Source organism: Martes martes, assembly GCF_963455335.1.
Source record: "Martes martes genome assembly, chromosome: 2".
Classification (NCBI taxonomy): domain Eukaryota; kingdom Metazoa; phylum Chordata; class Mammalia; order Carnivora; family Mustelidae; genus Martes; species Martes martes.
Genome location: NC_137889.1, coordinates 172369757 through 172392490, shown reverse-complemented (window position 1 = coordinate 172392490; position 22734 = coordinate 172369757). Strand labels below are relative to the sequence as shown.

General features: G+C 41.2%; 1 protein-coding gene across 3 annotated transcripts in view; it reads left to right on the top strand.

Annotated features, from left to right (window-relative positions):
* RBM47 (RNA binding motif protein 47) overlaps positions 1-22734 on the top strand; it is a 70430-nt gene that overhangs the window by 12845 nt on the left and 34851 nt on the right. Inside the window, exon 1 of one of the 3 annotated variants that reach the window (XM_080796911.1) lies at positions 14400-14429. The exons of the other annotated variants lie outside the window; for them this stretch is intronic. The gene's annotated coding sequence lies outside the window, so the exon portion shown is untranslated. Of the gene's footprint in view, positions 1-14399; positions 14430-22734 lie in introns of those variants that run through there. 3 annotated transcript variants of the gene reach the window in all.

The window sequence follows — 22734 nt, the reverse complement described above, 5'->3', positions numbered from 1 at the left end:
GTTACTACTGCATACCGTTGTTACGCGGAATCGGTGAGCTAATGTGTGGAGTACTTAGCTCAGAGTTGGTACTTGGCCGATGCTCGGTACGGGTTAGCTGTTCTCACTTGATTGTTGTTGCTCTTAGGTCAGACAGGCCTAGGCAGGGCCACCACCATGTAAAGCAACTACAGAGCCTGGAGGTGTGTTTCCATTCATTCGTACTTCTTTGCCAATCATCCGTGACCTCACCCGCATAGGCTACCATGATGAACCTCACCTACATTTGCTCCCAGATGCTGAGACACATTTCCTCCTGGAGTACTACTTCCAAACAAGAGGTTTTTCCTTCTCAGAAAGATTGCAGACTTGACTTATTTGAGCGTCCACGCGTATCATAATGATAAGGACAAGGGCAGGAAATGCATTTTCCTTAACAAAATGGAAACAAGCTCAAGATGGGAGTACCATAAATTATTAAAATGGTATCACTAAAAAATTCTAATTCAAGTTTGTTGGTACCCTAAGTTCTCCTCTTGAGGCGGGTATGGAAGTGCCCATCTCTAAGCTCCCCAAAGGAGCTTAATATTAAGTCCTATTATCTGAGGCTCCACAGTGGTGGGGGTAGTCACATGTTCTCATTTCAGCTTCAAGGCATGTACTCTGCCTGCTGTTTATGTGTCTAAAATTTATTTATTTGTCAGAGAGAGAAAGAGCACAAGAAGGGGGGGTGGCAGCAGAGGGAGAAGCAGACTCCCTGTTGAGCAAGAAACCTGATGCAGAACTCGATCCCAGGACCCTGAAATCATGACCTAAGCCAAAAGCAGATGCTTAACCCCCCGAGTCACCCAGGCACCCCCTGTTTATGTGTCTCATAAGCATTTTTCAGGGATTAAAAAAAAAATCCATACATTGTTAGTCTAATTCTTCAGCCAAAGAATGGCCATTAATTTTACTAGAAGAAAAAAGGTGTGGATCCGTCTTCACTATGAAACTTTCAGTTAGCATCCTGGAAAATATTTGAAAATATAACCAACTTCTAGTTATTTATGAATAGTATTAGCTAAGATTATCCTAAAACCTTCAAGAAAAGTAATATTTTAATAGAAATGTTAGCTGTAACTAGATAATAGTTTTAGCTTGTTAACCACTTGAATATAAGTATTAATATTTAATATTAAAACAATAGGCAAACATTATTTTAATAATATATATTCTTTTCCTGAAAATGTGGAACATTTTCATTCATACTGTATGTTTTTCCCCCTCACAGCATCTCTAAGATTGTTAAGGAGAAATAATTATTTCCATTTTACTCATAAGAAGAAGAAATAAAATGTTCTAAAGGGATTTTTTTCCCCGAGATCTAATAGTAGAATCAGTACAACCAGTATTCAGTTACTCAGTGTTCTCCCTTCCTTCCTCTCCCTTTCCTTCTCTCTCTTTTCCCATTAAACCTTTTTATCAAGAGCATCACTAAATAGTAGAAAGGATGTAGATTCCCCTTTTCTCTGTCCCTATGGGTCCAGAAAAATTAGAAAATACTAGGCTATGCATTGAGAAAAAGTGAAAACAATAACTCATGAGCCTACAAATTGATAATCAGGTTTTTAAACTCTACATACATAAAGAAGATTAATTTTATCCAAGGACAGATTAAAATAGATAATTTTTTTGGAAGACTGAATTTATTTATTTATTTTTAAGTATTAATTTATTTATTTTAATAAACATATAATGTATTTTTATCCCCAGGGGTACAGGTCTGTGAATTGCCAAGTTTACACATTTCACAGCACTCATCATAGCCCATACCCTCCCCAATGTCCATATCCCCACCACCCTCTCCCGTCCCCCCTCCCCCCAGCAACCCTCAGTCTGTTTTTTGAGATTGAGTCTTTTATGGTTTGTCTCCCTCCCGATCCCATCTTCTTTCATTTTTTCTTTTCCTACCTCCCCCCAAACCCCCCACATTGCATCTCCACTTCCTCATATCAAAGAGATCATATGATAGTTATCTTTCTCCGATTGACTTATTTCGCTAAGCATAATACCCTCTAGTTCCATCCATGTCATCGCAAATGGCAAGATTTCATTTCTTTTGATGGCTGCATAGTATTCCATTGTGTATATATACCACATCTTTATCCATTCATCTGTTGATGGACATCTAGGTTCTTTCCATAGTTTGGCTATTGTGGACATTGCTGCTATAAACATTCGGGTGCAACGTGCCCCTTCGGAGCACCACGTTTGTATCTTTAGGATATATACCCAGTAGTGCAATTGCTGGGTCATAGGGTAGCTCTGCTTTCAGTTTTTTGAGGAACCTCCACACTGTTTTCCAGAGTGGTCGCACCAGCTTGCATTCCCACCAACAGTGTAGGAGGGTTCCCCTCTCTCCGCATCCTCGCCAGCATCTGTCATTTCTTGACTTGTTAATTTTAGCCATTCTGACTGGTGTGAGGTGGTATCTCATTGTGGTTTTGATTTGTATTTCCCTGATGCTGAGTGATGTGGAACATTTTTTCATGTGTCTGTTGGCCATCTGGATGTCTTCTTTGCAGAAATGTCTGTTCATGTCCTCTGCCCATTTCTTGATTGGATTATTTGTTCTCTGGGTGTTGAGTTTGATAAGCTCTTTATAGATTTTGGATACTAGCCCTTTATCTGATATGTCGTTTGCAAATATCTTCTCCCATTCTTTCAGTTGTCTTTTGGTTTTGTTAACTGTTTCCTTTGCTGTGCAAAAGCTTTTGATCTTGATGAAATCCCAATAGTTCATTTTTGCCCTTGCTCCTGTTGCCTTTGGCGATGTTCCTAGGAAGAAGTTGCTGTGGTTGAGGTCAAAGAGGTTGCTGCCTGCATTGTCCTCAAGGATTTTGATGGATTCCTTTCTCACATTGAGGTCCTTCATCCATTTTTAGTCTATTTCCGTGTGTGGTGTAAGGAAATAGTCCAATTTCATTTTTCTGCATGTGGCTGTCCAATTTTCCCAGCACCATTTGTTGAAGAGGCTGTCTTTTTTCCATTGGACATCCCTTCCTTCTTTGTCGAAAATTAGTTGACCATAGAGTTGAGGGTCTATTTCTGGGCTCTCTGGAAGACTGAATTTAGTATGAATTCATGGAGCTTGTATAGCTTGTTCTTTGCGTAGCCATGCTTGCAAATAATTATACAAGGATGTGAAAGATGGGGCGCAGGGGGTGCTCAGGAGACTGGCTGGCTGTGGGTTCCAAATTAGACAATTAGAGTGGCATGGAATCAGCAGCAAAAGTACTTCTCCAGGGTTTGGCTTTTTTTTTTTTTTTTTTAAATAACTACAACACTTTATTTAGAGAGAGAACGAGTGATCATGAGCATTTGGGGAGTAGGGGGGAGGGGTAGAGGAAGAGGGAGAGAGAGAATCCCAAGCAGGCTCCGTGGTCAGCACAGAGCCCCACGAGGGGCTCAATCTCACCACCCTGACATCATGACCTGAGCTGAAATCGACAGTTGGACACTTAACCGACTGAGCCACCCAGGAGCCACTCCAGGTTTTGGCTTCTTAAACATTTAAAAATACAAGAGAATGTTCAATGATCTGCTGAGAATAACAGTGTTGAGAGTTGTCAGGTTAAGTGCATTTTGTAGCTCTAAATTATCAGTCAGTAAATTTTATTGGCTGTCTACTATTTTCAAAACTTTTAGTTCAACAGAGACCACTAGCACATTAAATAATTTGCAGAGTGCTAAGACGTCAAGGTAAGCTGCACACACTGAGGCAGGTATGAAGGTGTGTGTGTGTGTGTGTGTGTGTGTGTGTGTGTGAATATATTTATTATATATCAAATTCAGACACTGGATTTTGGGTAGGAAGGAAATAGATGACATAGAGGTAAAATCCCTTACGTCATCAGATGATAGAGACCATAAGGAACATTTCAGTTCTTAAGACACTGATTTATTGTTTTCTTTCTTGTATTATTCAGTTCCATCTGCCAGTCCTTAATAAAAGTTCCACTATGGTTTAAACGAGCTAACGAATGAGTCTTGACCATCCTAAGGTTGCTCATGGTATAATTCCCTCTTGGTGGGGCGGGGAGCAGATGGCTTTTAAAATCTTGGGACCCTTCCACTCTAGTGAGTTCTTAAAGAAGAACTGGCATTAATTTCTTAGATGCAAAATGGACCCAAACTCCTGTTTGTTGTTTAGATTTCCATTTATTTAATGGAAATCTAAAGTTCAGTTTGAATAAAGTTAAACATATTTTTATGTTTATTGGCCATAGAATTTTTTTTCTGTAAGCTGCCTATTCATATCTTTGCTCATATTTTTGGATTATATTTTCTTATTGACTTGAAAGGGCTCCTACATAGGAAGGAAATTGATTCTTCATTATATATGTTTTAACCCACTCCATTTGTAGTCTGTCTTTGAGTTCATCTTAATAAATATTTCTAAATTCCATTTAATATTCGGTTCTTGGTAGAAAGAAAAGTAATAAGATCAATTTTTAATTCACTTTGAAATTTAGAAAAATTCTTAGTTTCAACCTGAGCTGTTGTGTTTAGCTATTTAATCCACCATCCTGAGGTCAATTACTTGTCTTCTGGCACGTGTGTATGTGTGTGTAAGGAGTCTAGTGTGGAGATAACTTTTCCTTGTTTATTTCTGAAAGAGAACTGAACACCCTTGATGGTATTCCATTTTTTTTAAATGAATCATTATTATCCTTTTACAGTTTTACTTCCAATAAATGCATTAGGTGTCAGCCATTCGTAAGAAATGCAATAAGCTGTAACTGTAAATCATGTATTTGTATGTTTGAGGGACATGTCTACTTTCTTTTCACAAGAGTAGGTTTCCACAGTAATGTGTTTTCTCAATTAAAAAATTCACCCATTTGAGTGACTATCAGGAGTCATGACTGACATTGTCATTTTTATTAACACTTCAGATCAAAATGATTCTCAGCACGGTTTTAACCATGGCTTCACTTGGAACTCAGGAATGGGCACGTCAGCATTGGCATCTCTGAAACGACGTGTTAAGCCGTACCGTGGACATTTCTTTGGTTTCCTTGTTTGTAAAACAGAGCTGGAGAAATGAGGTGGTCAGAGTGCTGGGGTGTCAGGGACTCCGATGATTTCACATGGGAAGCCTGACCCAAATATGGTAGGAGGGCTGGGGAGACAGCCACGTGCACGTTTTTATGACTCCAAGACAACAACTGTTCATGTAACCGTCCTTCTTCCCGTTTCCATAGTTGTTCACCAAATAGCTCAAGAGATTGAGCTGTGAGGGCTGCGTTTCACGACGATCCTTTCATAAACAGAGTTTTCCATGTTGTAAGTCAAAAATATTTTACCAATAGTTTGGAATTCTTGTGAAGAGTGATCATTGAGCGCCCGAGGTAGCAAATTCCTGTGTGTCTGTGGTGGGCAGGGGACAGAGATTGAAGGCAAATGCCTGGGTAATCTTCCCGAGGAACTACCATCTTGTCATGCAAGCAGATGATGACTATGTAAGCAAACAAAAAATCTGACTCCTGGTGTATCTCATTTTTCATCAGAGATGATCTTAAATTTTGTGTGTAAGTTTTGATTTTCAGAAGTGGAATTATGGTTTACGTACACTAGGAGCATTTGCTATTTAGGCAGTGTTGTGATAAAACAGGAATTTCTCTCCATTTGGCAAGTCGGATTGCAAATGACAAACATAACGATTGCTAAATGTACGGATATAAAAAAGGGATGCTGAAGCCGTGTGGCAGTAAAGTTGTTTGGAAAACAGTAGATCCCTGGATGAGAAGGCTTTCTAGATGATTCTAGAGAAGAGTTAGGAAAGAAAACAAGGATATATTAGAGAAGGTAGAGAGGTAGTCTTGGGGGATTTTGCATGTGGGTGTGTGTCTGTTGAGGTTGAGAGGAACAAAGGGAAATTATGCAGTGGGTTGTAGTCAGAAGTTAACCAAAGATTTGCAGTTCATGATCAAAAGCTTGGAGTGTTATGGATGACCAAGGATCACATCAAATTCCCTTCCTAGGGGTAACATGATCCCAGCCATACTTAAGGTAGACAGTTCCTGCTCCTGCTCGGGGGATGGTTAGCGGGGAAAGTGATTATCAGGAAGGGAAGCAAAGGGGTAGAGGTGGAAGGTCGTGCATGGTTAGTGCTGAGCGAAATCAGTGAGAAAGGAGAGGAAGCAAAAAACTGGCAGAACTTAATGATCGGCTGAAAAGGGGAGAATGGTCTAGGACAAAAAGATTTGTTGAATCAAATCATTCAAGTTTTTCTGATGATCAAAGTTCTATATGTCAAAGATACATAATGTAAATGTTTGTGTGGAATATGTTAAAATACAGAAGGACATAAAAAGAGAATGTAAAATCACATGTATTCAGTACTCTTACTAGCCAGAGACAAACCACCGTCAATATTTTGTTATATGCGCCTGGCTTTCATTTCCCTAGTTTCAGCCAAGGGCACGCTGTACATACAGTTATTCATACTGTCTGTTTCCTTAACCTCACATGTCATAAACCTTTACTCGTGACAGTAAAATTCTTCATAAATATATTTTTAGTGACTGTGCAATTAATATAATTTTTTTATTTAATCGCTTCCTCAAGGTCACGCATTGGGTAGTTTCTAAATTTATTATAAAGAATTCTGAGATAAACATCTTTGTGTGTAAACTTCCTTTTGTATTATTTCTCTAGGATAAATTCTTAATGACATTGCTAAGCGAAGAGAATGAACGTTTTCAAGGCTTTTCATGTAGATTATAAACTATTTTTAAAGAAAAGTTTTGATCGCTTGATACTTGTCTTACTGAAGAGTGACATGTTAGCACTACTCACTGCAAAGATCTGCTGATTTTATTGATTAAAAATGATACTGTTTATATATTTTTCCTTAATTTATGTTTATTTGCTTACCAATGAGGTTGAACGTTTTGTTGGGTTTGGGAGTCATTTTAATTCATGGAAGTGAGAAATTTAAAAGAACACGTATCTTGCATATATGATACATGAGTTAATTGGCCTGCTTCATGTTGTTAGCCAAACAGGACATCTGAAGAGACTGTAGCATTTTCTTTTTAAAGGGAAGATGGAAAGCAAGGGCCAAGTGATGTAATTGTGAGGTGGGGATGTAGAAGGACGAGGGAAGATCGTAGGTCGCGGTCCTTGTTGGCGGACAGAGGGAAGGGAAGTCAGTCATGGACTATCAAAAAAGAGGATATAGTCATGAGTGAGCTACGTAAAAACAGGGTCATGAAGCCCAAGAGAGGAAAAGTGTGGAATAGCCAAAGAGCAGAACACTAAGGTGGGGGAGGGGGAAGCCACGTGGAGTTGAAAGCCAGCTGGTGGGCACAGGCCTTGGAACTAGAGAGTGAGGGGTGCCTACTCCTTAGTCCCCCCAACTCCACCTTCCGGGAAGCTTGGGAGCTTTCCGGGAGTTTTCTAGGAAGGTGCTTGTTTACACAAGTCTTTGCGTCCCTAAAGTTGGGCAGGGTTTCCAGAGTGTGGACCTTTTGTATATCCCCCTCCCCACCCACCTACCCAGGGTGTTTCTTAAATGTGTAGTTTATTGCTTTTAATAACGTAGGTCCCTGAGACCATTTTGTGTATTTTTTTTTGTTGCTTGGCCCCATGGTCCATTTTCCATAGTGCTTGCCTCCTTTTGAATTAAAAGACCTTAAAAGTGCTGGAGAAAACTAGACCAGAGAGGTCTGTGGAGTTCATGCCCGATATAATTAGCAGGGAAGTTAAGGACTGAGGGTGTTGGTTAGCTAAGACCGAGATTTTTTTAAGAAATAATATTCCAATATGCTGCCTGATGATTAACAACACTCACTATATATTGGTGTTTTTACTGCTTGTGACTGAAGTCCGTGCCATAAAAAAGGTTTTGCCCTGTGTTGCTGAGATAGTCATAGGGCACCGCCCTTTTCTTGATGGCTCAGGCTGAAAATGTTTGTCATCCTGGACCCTGCCATGGTCCAGGTGGTCCATTAGCCAGTTCTGTCCGCTCTGCCTTTAGGATATGATGCGAGGTCAGCTTCTCTTCTTACCACCGCAGGCTTAGCACTCTGTGGTGGTTTACACCGTCATCCCATCCCTGAAGGACGGGAACAGCCTCCATCCTGTCCCTCCTTGGCTCTCCTGTGATCTCCTCTTCACCACACCAGAGTGATCTTAAGGAAAGAAAAATCAGATCATGCTGCTTATCTATTTGGAATCCTCCATTCGGCCCCATAAAACCCAGAGTCCTGGCCTTTCTAAGGCCCTCACGTGACCCTCACCCTCTTGGCTCACCCAATGTCCATCAGCCACGTTGCCCCTCTCTTGTTCTTCTTCAGATACCCCAAGCCTGTTACCCTCGTGTAGCCCTTCCTTCCTTCTTCTGGAATGCCTTCTCTCTTCAGACGGTTGGTTCCTTACTCCATCAGGTTTCTGCCCAAGAGAGGAAGGACTTCCCTGACTGCCCTAAGCAACAGCCCCCGCCATTCCTCCTAACCCTGCTTTCCTGTCCCTCATTGCATTTCTCTATGCCCCTTCCCCCTAACATACATACATATAACATACATATACATGTGATATACAAAATATGGTTAGCTCTTTTTTAGTTAATAGAGACCACATCAGGGTCCAGGTCTTTGACTGTGGTCCCCCCTCCGCAGCCAGCCCTCCACCCCCAGCACCGCCCCCCAACCTCCCACCCCCCACCCCGGTACTGGAGCACATCTTGCAGTTTTATGGAAAGCGCTCAGGAAATACCTATTGAAACAGAAAAGCGTAGTACTCGGTATAGCCAGGATGGTAGGGGATTTCTGTGGTAATTTGGAGGAAATTATTAGAACTCCTGTAATTATTAAAGAGCAAAACTCACATAATACTTGGCCAAACCACATGCTTCCTAAGCGCTTGTTAACCTGACTGCACATTCGAAACGGGAGGAAATCTCCTTTTTACATCGTGACTTAATCTAGCTGGCTTTTCTCTGGTGAAAGATAAACAGAGGGCTTGGGTTTTACACATTATTTATGACTTCGTAATTGGTATCTCCTTTCCACCCGCCTTCCGTATTTATTCTGAACTTCCTCTTTTGAAAAGAAAAAGTCTGTGACCATGACCACAGGATACAAAGGGTAAAGACAGGTGATTTCTTAGTTTATGTGATGCCACAGTTTGCTAGGTTGAGGGCCAGAAAGGAATCGCCCTAAAATCTAACAGGGTTCTATGTATTAACGAAGAATTCTGCCTAGGCCAGAGGAAGAGTTTAGGGAGAAAACGCAGAGAGAATTATCTTTAGATTTAAATGAGATTCTGTGGCTTTTATAAATTACGGTTTTGCTCACCGAGTCTCACAGGTTTCTCCCCCGGCTTCAGAGTAGCGTCTCTAAAGTTCCAGAGCATTTTCCTGTTAAGTGCAGAAATGCCCGTGACTGGCCGAGTCAGAGCAGCAAGGGGAAGGATGTGTGAGTCGATAGAGAGGCAGTGATTCGGAAGAGGGTAGGGGAGGAATACTGCGATCTCCACAAGCCAGAGTGCCTGGGTTCAAATCCTCACTCCACCATTGCCAACTTGTTTGTCTTGGGCAAGTTACTTTATTTCTTAGTTTTATGCCTTAGTTTTCTAAGTTACTTTATTTCTTAGTTTTATGCTTTAGTTTTCTCTTCTGTGCAATGGGGATCCTACTCGTCCCTAACCTCAAAATATATTTATGAGGACTCTATGTGTGAATATATGCCAAACACTTCTAACAGTGCCTGGTATGTGACAAGGACAATAGAGGGGAGGTAGCTACCATTATTTTATTACAGAAGGAGGTGATGAATTTCAGTGAAAATTAGGAGTAAGGGTGATGATTCCACCTTGTTGTACCCCTTTGTTGGCTGCCTCCCCAGGTGACCTCTTGCCTGTAACAAACACAGCTGCTTGAAGCCTGTGGGCTCTCCAGGGACTGCCTCTTCTGGAAAGCAGAGAGCACAAGAGGGGCTGTGCTTCTGTGCCACATTTAAATTTAAAGGTAACAGCAGAAACGTCCCTTACTTGAGGAAAGCTTTGGAGGGAAGGAGTTGGTTGGATTTGGGGTGGGATTGTTTGATTTAATTTATTGGCTCATTTTCTCATTGGAGTTGCGGGAGAAGTCACAGAGAGTCCCTGCAGTGGGCATAGTAACGTACGATGTGACAGGGCTCTCAGATAAATTCCATCCGTAGTGGAGGCTGGAACCCTAGACTCTGAAGAAAAGTGAGTGGTCCCCATCTTCTGTCTTCTTCCTCTCTCTGAGTGGTGTCCCCGTCATGGTGAACATTTCTAAGGGACAGTCACTCAGTCAAGCACATCCACAATCAGGGGGTGGGAATGAGCCAGAGTGAGGGTGTGTGGAGCTCTCTGAGCACCCCAGCCTGTTCTGTTTAAACGCTCTCTCTCTCTCTCTCTCAAATAAATAAATAAATAAATCTTTAAAAAGAGAGATGTCTGCTGCCTTGCCCGTGTCCACATTAAGTAGCGACTACTATGTAAACAGGAAGGACTTGACATATGATTTAAATGAGTGTAGCTATATGCTTAGATTAAAACTGTATCCCACTAGAAATATAATGGATTCACATGCTTAAATTTTATAATAAATAATAAATAGTAAATATACTTGTAAGTCAGAGACCAGGCGGGACACTGCCCATCCCCTTCCCACCACACACTCTTAACGCTCCTTCCCTCTTGTTTTTTTCTCCTTAGCTCTTTCAGAGTCTAACATGCCTATATTTTTCTGCTTTACTCATTAAATGTCTTTTGCCCCATAGGACTTGAGGGCTCATGAGGGCAAGGATTTTGTCTGTTTTGTTCACCACTAAAGCCTTAGTAACCTAGAACATGCCTGACTCTTAGAAGGTGGTGATAAATATTGAGTGACTGAAACACACCCATTAGTTACTATTGTCATTTTACTCTTTAAAGCAGTTGTACTGAAGACACCATATATTTAAAGCCCTTTCCTAATGTCTGCATAAGATAAACTCTTTATCCCCAATATGGCAATGTCCATTATGTAATTCTTCCTGTTGATATCCCAATGGGCTCTTTGCCAGGTTAATCAAAAGGGAATCCAGTGGTGCTTTTGGTCATACAGTTTTAAGGATTCTGGTCTATAAAAGCTGAGGAAAGCTTCTTGGTCCACGGTGGTGGTCGAAGAGGGCAGGTAAAGGGATTTCAACAATGCCTCACGGAGGCCAGGTCCTTGTATGTGTTGTGTGTGAAACCAAAAGCTGTCTTGAAGGAATGAACCCTTGCTACCATATTGCCATTCTCAGGGTGAGTTCTATGTGTCACATGCATTCTTTTTTTTTTTTTTTTAATTTATTTGACAGAGAGAGATCAGAAGTAGGCAGAGCAGCAGTCAGAGAGAGAAGGGGAAGCAGGCTCCCTGCTGAGCAGAGAGCCCGATGTGGGGCTCGATCCCAGGACCCTGAGATCATGACCTGAGCCGAAGGCAGAGGCTTAACCCACCGAGCCACCCAGGTGCCCCTCACATGCATTCTTTAGAAGGACTCTTTTATACATATCCATGTGCACCCTTAACCTCTCTGAGCTCGCCTGTCCTATGGGGGTTCATTAGCTTCATGGCCCGCTGTTGCTGCTGACACCACCGAGGCTGTAACGTGGCTTTTGTGCACTGGCTGGTACCTTTTCACGTGGAACCTAGTACTTGAATGTGTGTGTGTGTATATGAACGTGTCTTCTTTTTATGCCTTATTCATGCGTTAATACAACAAAGATTTTAAAATTCTAAATAGTGGAATTCTAAATAGTATAATATCGACTTCTGAAAAACTATATACGTCTACAAAGCAAATGTACATTCATTTGATCTCTGTATTGGCTATATCTTAGCCTTTATTTAAAAAGTTTTTTTATTCATGATTTTATTTATTTACTTAAGAGAGGGAGCACATGAGTGGGAGAGCAGCAGGCAGAGGCAGAGGGTGAAGCAGACTCCCCGCTGAGCAGGGAGCCCGATGTGGGGCTCAATCCCAGGACCCTGGAATCATCACCCGAGCCAAAAGCAGATGCTTAACTGACTGAGCCACCCAGGCATCCCTATCTTTGTCTTTAGATAAATTAAAACCTAGTGCTCTCTATTAGCATGTAAAAATGACCTTAATAGGTATCACCTGTATTTAAAATAGCCCCACATAATAGCTTCCTGGCTTCATATCATGTCTGCACCTGTGTTCCACTTCTTGCTCTCCCAGACCTGTCTGAAACCTTATTTCTCGTTCCTTTTTCCAAATTACCTTAGAGTTTGTCTCAAGCTTCTGTTTTGCTTGTGTCCCTTTTTTCCTCTTCTCTCCAATCTCAGACCTCAGATCTGCCTGCTGTCACTCTACTCTGAAAATGAAGGTGCTTTGTTGAGACAAAGATCACTCCTCTGGGGATGACTTCAGCTTGTTGCAAGCCCGATGTATCAGAAGTGAACCCAGCGGAGGGAGCACGATGTGTCTGCCGTCGTGGCCTTGACTTCCGGTTTTAGAGTTTGCCTCCATCTCTGGCTCCGTAGTAGCCGTCCATGCCAACGGCAGTGAGAGAAGGATGGCTTTTACTTTCTCTGTGTACTTTTCTGCATTGTTTGAATGTGTTATAACTAGAGTGCATGGTTTTTAAAAAGACCATAGATATCTGTTGTGTATGTTTGCCTGTATTTTAAAATTAACTTTGTTCAAAGCAAAAGCAGGAAAATATTGTTGTTGTTGTTGTTTTAATAGGGCAAGCTGTAATTATGGTTCTTGCTTTCAGGTATTCAGTGAAAAGCTGCCCCGTCCTTACTGCCTTACTTTGAAAATGTGTCTTCTTGAGATGATTTCTTTCCTGAGTCTTTGCCTTCTTGATAATGTTCAGAATAAGAATGCGTACCAGTGTCCATGCATACACACACGGGCATGCACACACCCACTCACACACCAAAAATACTGTATTTCTAAGGCTTAAGGCATGCCATGCACCCAGAATTTGTAAAAATTCTTGTATAAAATACTCGGTTGCTCATATATCCTGGGTCCCATCTGTAGTCAAAAAGAATTTGGTCTAAAATCCGTTTTTTGGAAACACTGCCCCAATGTTGTTGAGAATTGCTTCAATTTTCCTCCATCCAGAACTGATCAGTTCTGTATTGATCGGTTATATATTAACCAATCATAATACTTAACATGATGATCACTTTAGGCTTGTTTTGGATTGGGGCCCTTTAGTAAATTGCTGGTGTTTTCTAGTCTCTAGTGATAGTTTTAGATTATTCTACTTAGGAGTAATAATGCTATATATATATATATATATATATTTTGAGGTAGGTAAATGGCCAGTTACCTGGATTTAGACCTTTCTTGTCACCCCGGACTTTTTAACCCCCACCCTGGCGATTTCAAATCGCGAAGATGTTCTGGAATTTAGTAAGATTAACAATTACAGAATAACCAACCACTAAGGGAAAACTGGAGACCACAACTTTGAAGTCACAGATTTGTTTCTCTCTTTATGTGCTGTGGAGCTTATTTTAATCCTTGTTCAGGAGACCTTGGGTCCCAGATGTCACCTCACTTTCAGGATGTCCTCCTCCCCCCTGCCCCCAGTCCTCTCTCTGTTCCCTGTTCCCCTGATCTCTCAGCGGCTGGAACTTAGAAGCCCAGCCTCTGGAGAGACTTTCAATGAGGTTCCATCTCTTAACTGCTTGAAAAGGAGTGTATTTACTCTGCTTGGGTGCTTCCGGTCCTCCTAATCCGTTGTTAGGTATGGGCTACCTTCATTACCATGAATCATGTTTAACCACTGGCGTCTTTGTCTATGACCCTTCTGTTTCTCTCCTCTTCCAACCAGAAAATCCCTTGCCAGCTCCACGTTGGAAGTAAAGTAAAAATCAAGTGAGGGTTTAATTCCTGTGTAATTTTTATTTGTATCTAAGCACTTAACATGTATTCGTTCATTTAATTCCCGCAACAACGTAGCAACTACTGGTTGTCTTGTCTGCATCTCCGTACAAGATCATGGGCACCTGTCTTGTTCTAGGAAAATGGATTTAAAAGGTCGTTTGTTTCCTTGTCGTCAGTAGTGCTGTTGGAATTGAAGATTTCAGATACATGTCTTTCTCTGTGGAATGCCGGAGCTTTTGTCTTCTTGGGCCTTCCCCAAATCCCTTTGTTACAGTAGGTTTTCATTCAGTTTCGAGACTGGTGTTGAGCATTCTGTATCTGGCGATTTTAACACCTGCCTGCGTTCCGTACCACCCACTCAAAGCTCATTCCAAGTGCCCTTAGCAAATGACTCCCAAGGCATTTAAATAGTCAAAGCTCACTGACCAATGAGGAGACATGTGTTACACAGTTCCCGAGATCAGGAGCGAAGGTTGCTTAAGCAAAGCTTTTGTTACTATTAGCCTGTCGCATCCAGATTTCAGGACTGGAAAGGTAGGGGACACCCTTATTTGTTCTAATTGAAAGAGAGGATGAGAGGGTTGTGTTGGGTTAAAGGAATTTAGATCAGGTTGAATAAGCAAATGATCCATTTTTTAACTGAAGGCAAAAAAGGGAAATTAGAGCTTCGTGATAGTTTCAAATACTGCCATTTGCCTTACCGGCAACGAAACCTAAATTCTTAAGTTACGAACTTTTTTTAAAAATTAGTTCTTCCAGAAGCTCTTCACTTTGTATACTTGAAAAAGCGAGGCCTTCATAGAGTAAAGTCATCTTTTCACAGATTGCTGCTATTTTAGCGATGGGATAAGAAGCAGGAATTTATCAGTAATGTCCACCTTCATTTTCCAAAGCCATTTCAGTCAGTCTTTAGAGAAGAGATTTGTGATTTTAAGAAATGTAATCACGAAAGGTAAGAGAAATAAGCGGAATTAGTGTTGCGCCAAGTGCTACGTAAATTTAGCAATAATGACATTTCCTCTTTGAAAAAAAGGTCTGGTATAAGAAGACTGTCTTGTAGAATGATTTTTTCAAACCAGTAGTAAAGTTTATGAAATGGAATTAGTTTAGGGTAGGTTTCCTGCTTTAAAGACTACAAGTAAGTTTCACTTTCATTATAAAGAATAGTTTAGTTATGTTTTTTGTGCTACTTGTTCTAACATTAACTGAAAGAAACCAGAGAAATACAATATTTACTGCTTTCTACCTGGAAATGGAGCAATTTGAATAGCATTTGAAGCTAATTCTCAAAAGGAAAACCTTCCTCATTATGAATAAAATGTGGTGAATCAGTGTTATGACAAAATGTATGCATAAGAAATGTATATTATTATACTTACTCATTCCTCTTCATTTAATGCTTGGTATCAGAAGCTAAGTTTGGGTTTAAGGTAAGTCTGATTTCCCACAGTTGCTTTTTCCCAGAGATGGCATATTATGGGTTTGTATTTTATCATTGAAATTAGATAATATATTTGTTTAAAATTTTAACATACAAGACGTGGTACCATTGGGTAAAAGTATTTAATTAAAACTCTTTATGTCCAATTTGTAAGGAGAATTTTTTTTTTTTTTTGGGTACGTACCACTAAGTGCCCAGTAATTGAAGTTATCTCAGAGTCCCCTCCTTTCTTTTCGTTTTTACCTATTTATTTATAAATTTGTACACCTGAAACTTAACACTTTTATTTATTAAAATGCCATTCTATAAGAAGTAGACTCTAGGCGAGGTGGATGTGGGTCGACCAGCAGTCACACAGTTAACTATTCACAGCAGAGAAGATTTGCTAGCCATCTTCCCCAGTACGAGTCCGTGCTGCTCCTCAGTTCCAAGCTGAGGTTCAAAGGTTTAGACTAACTTCACAGATCAGAGGTCAGGCACGAATTGCTGCAATTTGTAGTTCAATTCTGCCGATATGACAGAATTTCACAGCGAGGATGATTGCTTTTTTCCACTTCTGCGCACAGGCCAGACTGGGCAGTTAACAGCATAATTTGTACAAGTCAGCCCTTGGCACCCAAGTTTAATGAGTAACTAGCTGGTGCCTTAGATTTCACTGGAACAAGGTGCATATTATAAAAAGGGTCAAATGTCCATGCACAAAGATGGACGGGAGCAGGGAGCGAGGCCACCTGGGAATCGTTAAGTCAAGAACTAGTAATTTGTGTTTCTTTAAAAAATCATTTTTCTATGGTGTGAATGTTAGTGTGCTCATTTTCTTTGCTACTAAAAGGGGTAGATTAATTTTTTTAAATGTTAGCAAGAGACAACAGTCAGGTTAGAGATTGTTGACTGAGCAGTAGAAAGTGAAAATGGAGACTATTGATTCCTTTCGTGGAATCTCTGACTTGTCGAAAACCTCCCAAAGTGTTATGCTTTCTTTCCTTTTTTTTTTTTTTTTAAGATTTTATTGATTTATTTGGGGGGGGGAGGGTGGAGTGAGAGATTGAGAGAACAAGTGTGAGGAGGGGCAGAGGGAGAAGCAGGCTCCCCGCTGAGCAGAGAGCCCGATGTGGGATTCAAACCCAGGACCCTGGGATTATGACCTGAGCCAAAGGCAGATGCTTAACCGACTGAGCCACCCAGGCACCCCAAGCATTACCCTTTCAAAGAGTATAACAGCCTATCAGAATCTAGGGAACCCATCAGATAACCAGGATTTCTAAGCCTGTGATACATACGAGTATCTGACATTCTCTACTCTTCATCCAAAAAGTTACACTTCTTTCCTTATTTCTAACCCAGGTTGAAAATATCTTTTCCTGTTTAAAGCTGAATATTGGAATTCTTGAAAAAATTCTTAGACGGTTGTCTTTGACAAATCGGGGGTTTGCCGTTCACAGGTTTGACTCATAAATTGACACTGACACGGCAATACGGATACACAGAGTACTTTGTCATTTTTGTTAAAGCACAAATTTTAGTTTTCTAGTCTTCCAGACGAGGATGCAGTTGGAAGCAATCAGATTCTGCCATGGCGCAAATTAATTAAGAGTGCAGATTCTGGTCTCAGGCCTCTTGGGTTTGAATTCCAGCTTCATCACTTAGGGCTGAGGGACCTTAGGCAATGGGCAGTTTCAGGATGAGTATTACCAGAGAACTCGCTTCATGGGGTTGCCGTAATGATTAAATAAGACAGTGTACACACAAAATGCTTAGCACAGTACCTGATGCATTATAAGCACCCAGTGAGTGTTAGCTGTTATTAACATCATTAATTTTATGAAGTTACATCACTTGCAAATAAGCGTAGCCTATCCTGCACGTCACCCAACCTTGGCTCAGACTTGGTCTTCGTGCTGTTCATTTCATTAGGGACATAAGCCAGGCTATATAGTTGGGTGGGGTGATCTGGGAACATGGTAGGATGCATTCTTTTTGAATATCATAGGGAAGTGTATTTTAAAATTCCTCAGTTTCAAATCCAGCGCTCTTGTAGATACTCTTCTTTCCCCCCCAGCTGATTTGCTATTGCGTGGCAAAAGCTGTAAAAAGAAATGAACGCAAATCATCTGGTTTCCCTTGAGAATTGTTTTCGTTCTGCCCTTCGGTGAGAAACATTTTGAGTGAAAAAACACAAATCTGTAAATGGTACCATACCAGTGGGCTGAATTCTATCCCTGGTGAGGTATGTTACACTTACTAGAAACTTGTGTTTTCGTGAGATGCCAGATGTGATGATATTAAGAAATGATTTTTTATTCCATTTCTTCATTTTATTCCTATAGAAGGTAGAAGTAGCATTTGAATAAAAGCATGGTTTTTACCACCAGGGACCATATATGAACGGTGCGCTTAGTTAGCATTGAAAAGGTAGTGACAACATCTCACACTAATCAAACAGTTCAGCACCTACTGTGTGCTAGGATCGGTTGTAGGGCACTGGGATTATAGTAGTAGATTCTGCCCTGGTGACGTTTACAACTGACTAGGGAAGACCATTATTATACCAGTAACAACTGTTAAGGTTGAACCATATAAATTTTCCAATTTGTTCTACTGTTCTTGTCCTTCAAAATGGCAATCTTGTATTGCTCAGTTTAGTGTTAAGAGGAGTACAAGGAGAGATTGTGTGGTGTTGTGGGAACAGATCTTAGGGGATCCAGAGATGGCTTCTGAAGAATGATCCTTAAGGATGAAAACAAGTCAGCTGGGCAGAGGGACTGGTGAGGGCTGGAGGCATTGGGAGCACAAGATGAGGTTGGAAGAGGACCCGAAGCCTTCCTTATAGGCTGTCCTAAGGATATCGACTTTATTCAAAGGGCGTATCGTATGAAAGGGTGGAGGTTATGCAGGAGGGTGTCAAGCCCCGCTCAAATTGTGCTTGTGGTTTTGTTTTGTTTTGTTTTTCAAGCTCTCTTGGCCTACCACAAGAGCTAGATTGTTTGCAGTGGGCAAGGGCGGATAAAACGAGAGTCAGTTGGGAGGCTAATGCAGTCCGTCCAGGTAGAAGCCAATGGATGGCAGTTTACATGATGCTTTTGTAGTATCTTAACTTCATCCTTGTAACAGCTCTCACGTGGAGTGTTAATAACTGGTGTAGGACACCGGGAAGATGCTGAGACCCAGAGAGGTAAGTGGCATATCCGTGGTCAAACACTGCTGGTGGCCGAGTAAGGATTCTGTTACCTGAACTCTTATCTGACTCTTGCTCTGCTGGTCTCCTGGTAGCTGTAGGCCCATGTACTAGCATCCCTGAGTGTAGGCCATTGGCTTATCTTAAGAAAGGATGAGAAGTGATTTTTAGCCTAGGTTCGTGACGGAGTCGAGAAGCGGAACATGACATGGAAAATGATATTCGGCTGAGGTGTCCTTTTGGAAAAAATGCATTTATTAATTTCAGGTATCTGTCATTCCAAAATTGAATTTGGAACAGCTTTCTAAACTGCATGTGGTATGACAAGATTAAGAAGAAAGGGTAAAAGTCAAGGTGGGCGAACAGATGGAACCACAGCCGTCGCAAATCCACCGGACATTCACCCTCAGACCCGCCATTTGTTGAAGAGGGAGAAGCAACCCTAAGATTCACATGCCCCCCTCCACAATTAAAACATTAATCAGGTGTTCTTCTCAGAATCGCTTTTCCTTCTTCCAGAATCTAGGAAGATTTCCCGAGTAGGTCTTCATAAAGACTCCACGATACGGTGAGCGGTATCCACAGCTGTTTCAGAGAACGCGGCATGGGTGAGGAGGCTGAAGTGAATCAAGCAACCCAGTTAATGTCTGGAAACCATTTCTTTTCTCTAGGAACTGCCCCGCAAATTTTACTAACATGCCGAATCACGTGGCCTTTAGTAAGACAGTCCCCCCTCCACACTAAAATCCAAGAATGGTAGTAGACGCAGAATTTTCAAACTCTCCGATGCCCTGGAGAACCCAATATAGTGTCAGGAGGAATGTGAAGCCGTAGGACAGAGGTGGTGTATGGATCTTACTTGAAGATTTGTGCAAAACAGTATTAAAATATTTTATGAGAGAGGTTGTGTTTGGAGTCAGTCTGGAAAATCGTATTTTTTCTGGAAATTAACAGTTGAACCTAAGTATTCTATTTGGGGGAAATTTTCTGTTGTTCGAATACCCATGAGAGGCACACCAGTAATCCTTCTTATGTTCATTAGGATATAGTACAAAACTATATAAAGCCTATAATTTCATTTATAGGTTAATAATTTGCTTTCAGTTCATAGAGTTTACATGTCCTTTCCCATGATGTTATTTTTTAAAGGGGTATTTTTGCCATTATAGAAAGAAAACTCACAATTCTGCACAACTGGTATGTGCCAGGAATGGTAGCTGATACTCTTATTCTCCACGCAGTCCTTCCTCTGTTCTCATACAATCTCTGTTCTCCATAAAATCTCTACTTTATGGATAAGGAAACCAAGGCTCAGAAAAGTGGAATACATTTTTCTGGATTCACTTAGCTAATAAAAGGAACAGGGCAAGAATCTGAATTGTATTCTTTTGCCTCAACAGGGCAAAATTATTTTGGGGACACCCCTTGTAATTTGCACATTTTTAAAAATTATCAAATACTGTGACGTTGATCATTAGGTATTACCCAGGATAACAGCATTTAGGAAGCTGTCCTCACAGATTTGGGTAAGGATTATGTGCTTTGAGATCTAGTTTAACAGCTATTACTTTGTGATTTATTTGAGGATATGGCTGTTCTGCCTGCCTGCCCGCCTTCTCCTCCCTTTCTTCTTCCCTCTCTCTCTCTTTCTTTCATAGGTCATTGATAATAAGGGTGAAAACCAGCTCCTGGCTTAGTTTTACTGCTAGTATTGCCATAAGCATATGGATCTCATTGAAAGCTTTTTTGCCACTCTTGGTAATATGCAGTATAGTCAAGGCAAAACAATTTGGAACTTTAACTGACGTTAGAGACCATTTAACTGGCAGGTTCCAAACTGTGCCCTCTGTATTCCTACAGGTCCTACAGGCCTGGAGTCCTACAGGCCCCCCATCTGGCCACAGTCGATAATGGAGCAGAATGAATGGGGATGCCTCCCTTGCCTGCACTTCAGCCAGCTTTCTGGGTTATTTTTTTTTTTTTTGGTCTTTTTTTAAAAAAATTTTATTTGTTTATTTGATAGAGAGAGAGCACAAGTAGGCAGAGCAGCAGGCAGAGAGAGAGGGAGAAGTAGACTCCCCGCCATGCAGGGAGCCCAAGGTGGGGCTCGATCCCCAGACCTTGGGATCATGACCCAAACCAAAGGCAGCCACTCAACTGACTGAGCCACCCAGGCACTCCAGCTTTCTGTTTTATCAATTCTGTTTTTGCACCCAGGTAGACTTTTGGTGGAAGAAAGGGTGCTGCATCTTAAAAAAAAAAAAACAAAAAAACAAAGCAAAACAAAAAATGAAGTAATACAAAACAAAAAATTAAAAACTGATTTGAACACTGGTAATCCAACTCCTTGAATTGTCTTCAGGGGAGCAAACTTTGTATTTCCAGATGTGAAATAAAAGTAAAAGTTTTGTGCTTAGTGTATATTTTAATGTCTCATCTGAAATACCCTCGTTTTGAACTTGACCCTCTTTACTTTGGATGTTTTCTGTATCATGACTTTAAAGATGATCCTAGGATCCCAAATCCTGGTTTTTGTAGAACTCTGAGTAAAGAACGTTCTCCAAAGAGTCTTTACGCATTTTCGGGCAGAATAGGAAGTTGCCTTCATAGTGAGCTCGGTTAGTGGTGGATGGCCACAGTTCTTGTTTTGGTGGGTTTTGAGACCCTGTCTGGATTCAGGAGGAGACAGTGTAATGATCGATTAGTGGGCATCCTGCAGCTAGATACTATCATCTCTGTAAATAGGGCACCAACCTCTTCTTTTTAAGAACCTCTAAGCATAAAGTATAGGCTGTTTCTTCCTAAACATTGTGTTGTTCAGCTTGAAGTCATGGATGCTCTAAAGAAGGCAGAAGGAAAAATGCAAAAGATGGAAGAAGTTGGACAGTTTCTTCTTCCTGTTCCCTGCTTCTTCAGGAATGAGGAAAGAATAAATGGTGGTGTTTCTTGGTTTGTAGAGAACATGATAGAGTAACAGTAGTCCATTTTTTTGAAGAAAATGGCCCCCAACTTTTAACACACATATGAAAATGATAATGAAATTTGAAGACATTCCTGGCATTTTTTTTTTTTTTAATCTCTCAGAATTTGCCTCAAAGGGCATGCCTTGAACTGAAAAGTCCCAAGCAAGCTGCCTGGATATTCCTTTATGTTCTTGTTCTACATCCTATATAGGACCGGGCAAACAGAATTAGTGGGTTTTTGGTTGAGTACACTCCCAGTGTTCTTTTCTTTTTCACTTGAAGAAAACCTTAAATTTCCATTCCTAGCAACTAAGACATCAGCTACTTAGGCAGTATGTATCTGGTGTATGTCTTTATGACAGTCTGGGTAGTTTATACAGTGTGATGATTCATCTTAAACCCACCACAGAAATCTTTATCTTTGTTCAGTTTATATCTTTGTGACCCAAGAAGAAAGCTTACCACCACTGTCTGTATGTGTGAGCATCTTTGGAGTTAAGAGACAAGGAATAATTCGGTATTGCTTATAAATTCCCTCTTACACCACCCAAGGGAGAGGTCAAGGGTATTTCCATCAGAGTGGTCTTTTGAAAGTGTGGGACACAAGGAAGGGGACTTTGCACAAGCTGGAAGAGACACTTGTATGTTCTTGAACAATCCTCATGGCATTCTCTAATTTCTGTTTCCTTGCATTCATATAAGGTAAAAATAACTGTCAGACTCTCCAAATATTGGCAATCCAGTGAATTACAACCACGTAAATGCACGCTGCCAAGGACAGAATTCTCTACAGGTAGAACTTATTATGTGGGTGATAGTCCTATGCATGCAGCGAGCATGAGGGAAAGAGGCTGAACCTTGGACGGATGGCCCTCCTGAGCCCCAGCTCCAGCCCTCACTAAGCTCCAAAAGGTAGAGACAGTAAATCCTTGTATGTCAGGGAGGTGGTGCTGGGGTGACAGTGACGTACCCGACAACTGCCCTCCCTGCACCTTCCCCCACCCCCCAGGTCCCTTATATTCTTACCCTCTAGGTTGGGTTCTGGGCTTAATCTACTGAATTCAGGGACTCAGAGAGCTTTTTTTTTTTTTCTTTTTTGGAATAAAAGCATATTCATGGGGCACCTGGGTGGCTCAGTCATTAAGTGTCTGCCTTCAGCTCAGGTCATGATTCCAGGGTCCTGGGATAGAGCCCCACATCGGGCTCCCTGCTCAGTGGGAAGCCTGCTTCTCCCTCCCCCACTTCCCCTGTTGTGTTCCC